This window comes from Gymnoscopelus microlampas, assembly GCF_963454915.1.
Source record: "Gymnoscopelus microlampas genome assembly, chromosome: 24".
NCBI classification, from domain to species: domain Eukaryota; kingdom Metazoa; phylum Chordata; class Actinopteri; order Myctophiformes; family Myctophidae; genus Gymnoscopelus; species Gymnoscopelus microlampas.
The window spans coordinates 6,848,875-6,854,022 of record NC_139961.1 but is presented as its reverse complement, the minus strand read 5'-3'; positions in this window follow the sequence as shown (position 1 = coordinate 6,854,022).

The following is a 5,148-nucleotide window of genomic DNA, read 5'->3' as shown; positions in this document are numbered from 1 at the left end:
CATGACACACTACTACTACCCGGCTAACAACGCTGCTTTGCCTTGAAAGCCATAAAACTGCCACCAGCCGCACGAGTGATATTGTCACCTGACCCCCATCGCTCAGCGCGTCCAAGAAACTGTCATCCGGGGCTCTAATCCGGGTCGATGGCGCGGCAGCGGCAGCGGGCGTGATGCACTGGAAAGTGTGAATTAATGAAGCTCCGCGGCCGATCTGAAACGACATTCCAGACACCATTATGTCTGATCCCTGATTCACAACACGTCAGGGTACGTAGGACGGGACGGGAGAGTCCTCCGTTCTGCCCGGCGATAGAGAGGCTTCGGACAGGATAATTTGTGGACAGTGAGTGCTTTCATCAATGTAACAGTGCGGGGGATGGGAGGAGTAGAGAGAGAGATGGATGTGAGGATTGTAGGTGAATAGAGACATAAAAGACCACCTGTCTGCAATTTGCAACTGAGACAAGCTTGACACCCAAAACACACCTTTTTTAACAACGCTTTTGCTTAGTCTTTTGCTTTTTTGAGAGTGTTTAACACTCTCTAAGAAACACCCTGAATGGAACGTGGGCGTGCACTTCTGTTCATATATATATATATATATATATATATGGTGGGGGCGTGGCTGTGGAAAGGGGGCGTGTTTGGTTAAAAAAAAGGGTTTGCAACGCGTCATGGTTGGTTGCCATGTCTTGTCTGTTTATTGTAAGCGACATTGCCCTTGTTTTTCTGTGAAGGTGCTTGTATATATATATTCAAAGATTTGCAAACATTTTCACGATTTTTCTAAAATAGCAGAGCTACAAACTCGGTGCCGCGCTATGAGCTTGTAGATCTGCTATTTTTGAATCGACAAAGGAATCTTAACTATGACACAGATTTGCGTTCCCGGTCTTAATGGGTTAACACAAAGACTCTCCTTTGTATCTCCTACCCGATACATTAGTATCTTTGTTATTATTATCAAATATTGGCTCAGGAATGCGGCAAAAAAAAAATAATCGATTGGAAATACGTTTTTGGGTGAACTACTCCTTTAAGAGCAATTGATGCACACACTGTCACTCTGTTCCTTTTGTTTTCCCATCAAGGGACTTTTTCCTCGGCTGATTGAGAGTCAAAGGTCAAGGGGTGTGGTGTTGTGTCCCTCAGTGAGACTTCAACAGTGATTGACGACTATATAAAGTATACATGTGACCTGACATGTGAATCAATGACATCACAGGTGATCATTCAGCAGAAATAATAGGCAGACGTTTGGTGACTAAACACACACACACACACTCTCAAGCGTGCGCACAGACAGACAGACAGACAGACAGGCAGGCAGGCAGACAGACAGACAGACAGGAACCTTTTTTTGGTAAACGCTTAACCTTTGGACTGTGGGCTGTTAAGCGCAGTTAACCGTCGTGTATGATGTCATATCAATACTATTCTGTTAATACCTTACTTATTTTATATGACTTCATTTCGGTTAGTGACACACATTTCTGTATCCGTCCCATCCCTAGCTCCCTCTCTCTCTCTCTCTCTCTCTCTCTCTCCCCAAATTGTTTAATTTTATTTTTTTAAGCCAATGTATTCAGGGTTGAAGGGGTTAAACTGATTTTGATGGCATATCAACACGTTTGGAAGCATGGCGACCCCCAAGGCTGGAACCCCCTCAAGGACCCCTGATCTTTCCTGTTCACTTCCTTTTGTTCTCCCATCAAGGGAGTTTTTCCTCGCCTGATTGAGAGTCAAAGGTCGAGGGGTGTGGTCTTGTGTCCTCTCGTGAGACTTTAACAGTGATTGACGACTACATAAAGTACACATGTGACCTGACATGTGAATCAATGTCATCATCAGGTGATCATTCAGCCAAAGTGTGCACAGCCAGCAGTCCATCTGCAAGCTCACAGCTGTACAGTAAATTGGCTGTTTTTGGCACAGATATTTTGGGTTGAAGGCAGGGGAAATGGAGGGTACATACCCCTGGAGGACCCCAGTCAATAGCCAGGACTCCTTCTGGTACTTTTAACCCATTAAGACCTGGAACTGTCTCATTTTTAGATTTGAGCTAAAAAGCATTATTTTACACTTTGGGCTATTCAAAAATAGCAGATCTACAAGCTCATAGCGCGGCACCGAGTGCCGCGCTATGAGCTTGTAGATCTGCTATTTTTTTTAAATCGTGAAAATGTGTGCAAATCTTTGAATATATATATTTTTAAAACAAACATTTTTAACTCAATTCTTTGTTTCTGGGGGGTCCCTGGAACAACATATTTTGATGGGGGTCCGCGGTCAAATACATATCATTTTGGGGGTCCTTGACATGAAAAAGATTGAGCACCACTGATATAGAAACATACGTTTTTCAGAAAACTGTTGAGATTTAGGAGACATGTAGAACCGGCTTCAGGTCTCAATGGGTTAATTCATATGCACGGACAAACACAGCACGTACACGGACGTGTTTCGGCGTCAAGCCTTACAGCATACGCGCTGAGGAAGGCTTGGCGCCGAATCGCGCCCGCGCGTGCTGTGTTTGTCCGTGCATATGAATTAAAAGTACCAGAAGGACTTCGGAGGGCTGGCTATTGCTTTAATTTACTGTGAATCTGTGTGAGCCGTGCACCCGCAAACTGCACCATATACAGACTGAGAGTGCTCGTTGTTATTTTCTATTTTGGGACCCCAGTCAATGTCATGAGCAGTGTTGGGTAACCTTTTAACCCATTGAGACCTGAAGCCGATTCTACATGTCTCCTAAATCTCAACAGTTTTCTGAAAAACGTATGTTTCTATATCAGTGGTGCTCAATCTTTTTCATGTCAAGGACCCCCAAAATTATACCCAGATAGCAAAAGATGGTTATTCAACGTTGAATTATAGTGGTTATGGTTGATTTTTGGTTACGATTGAAGACTGATGGTTTTTCAACATTGAATCACTGTTGTTTTGCAGTGCAAAATTCAATGATTGAAATGCCAACATTGAATCAGCGTTTAATCTATGGTGCAAATTCAATGATTGAAATGCCAACATTGAATCAGCGTTTAATCTATGGTGCAAATTCAATGATTGAAATGCCAACATTGAATCAGCGTTTAATCTATGGTGCAAATTCAATGATTGAAATGCCAACATTGAATCAGCGTTTTATCTATGGTGCAAATTCACTGATTGAAATGCCAACATTGAATCAGCGTTTAATCTATGGTGCAAATTCAATGATTGAAATGCCAGCATTGAATCAGCATTGAATCTATGCTGTTTGCCTTTTTCTTTATTTTTTTCTTGATGGGGGGAGAGGGGGAGGCACACCCCTCCTCACACACCCCCTCCTCCCATTTAATGATTGAAATGACAACATTGATTTAACGTTTTATCCATGCAGTTTGCCGTTTTCTTTTCTTTTTTTCTTGTTGGGGGGAGGGGGGGGCAACCCCCTCCTCCCCCCCCCCTCCTCCCATTTAATTATTGAAATACCAACATTGATTCAATGTTGAATCTGTACTGTAAAATCCAATAGCTATCTATATTAAATAAATAAGTTACCTTTACTCATTTGTTACAATACTAGGTTTAATCAAGTAAAATGCTTTAAAAAGTGCACACTTGACATGATCAGAACACACACTGAACCTGCAAAGCAGCACATTGGCCTGGCCATAAAGTATGCGGCACATATCTCTCATCTTGGAGATTGTCAGTAACAATGTGTCCTCATGGCTTCTCACAAGCATGACACTACTCTTTTTTGCATTATAAATTATGTCATGATCATTGCCATAATTTGAGCAAACTTTCAATAGCTGCTGTAACCCTCCACTGTAAGGACTTAGCACGACCAGGTCATCAGTGTACATAAGGTGATTGATGATAGAGCTACCTATCAGACAGTCCGTATTGCACTTGTTTAATTCAATGGATAGATTTACATAGATTCATGTAAACGTTGAATAAAACGGGAGACAAAATCCTCCCTTGGCGTACACCATTGCTAACATAGAAATGGGCAGATGTAACATTACCCCATTTGACCTGCATTTTCTGATTTGCACACCAAAACACCAGTATACGTACAATGTGTCTAGGTGTGCCTCTATCAAGCAGCTTCTGAAACAGTTTGTAGTGGTTAAATCTGTCAAAAGCTCGAGACACATCAATGAAGCATATGAAGACAGTGGAATTATGGCTACTGCAGCTGGCAAATCAGTTCTTTAAGTGCAAAGGTGCATAAGTCTGTGCCGTGTTTCTTTTTAAATCCAAACGGTTATCTGCAGTCAGGACAAACATTTCAAGGAGCACAAGCATGATTCTTTCCAAAACTTTGGAGTGCTGGCCCGAGCGATAGGTCTATTGTTGTCAATGCTGTTTAGTTTACCTGCCTTGTCTTTAAGGACACTGTACTAATTGTACAGAGGTGATTGACTCTGGGGGGACACCATGACCCAACAGACCTGTAAAACACAAGGTCCATTTGGTTCCATTTGTACACTCTGAGTTACAGACCTGTTATGGTCATTCAGGGTTAGCTCTTTATGTGTTTCTGGTAATATTATTGTCAGCTCAATGTGTATGTCCATGGCAAAAATGTCCACCACAAGCCAGCATGGTGATGACCCCTGCTTGTTGTTATCTAACAACTTAATGGCATCAACCACATCCTCAGACCTAATCAGTGCACTTTCAAATGGATCAACATGATCTACTGCCACTGTGCAACTTTTTACACAGTTAAATAAGTTGTGATTGTGTTTTCTCCATATACCTCAGCTATTTCAACCCAGCCACATGCACCCTCTAAGTTAGAGCAGTGGTTCTCAAACTTTTTCATGTCAAGGACCCCCTAATTGACACTTATTAGCCCGTGGACCCCCATTTGAAGAGATATGCCAGGGACCCCCATAAGAGAAGATTTTTACGGCTCTCTAGCAGTGATTCTCAACCATTTTAATTTCAAGGAAGTCCAGTTTGACATGCATTAGGGCTACAGACCCCCATTTAAGGGCATTTATACCTCTGGGACCCCAATTCACATTGTAAAACCAATGTTAATTTAACTCTCAGAGTTACAGACCCATAAGGGTCCATTTGGTTCCTGTCCATCATTTAGCTGGGGACCCCTGGAACTCCCGCAAGTACCCCTGGGGG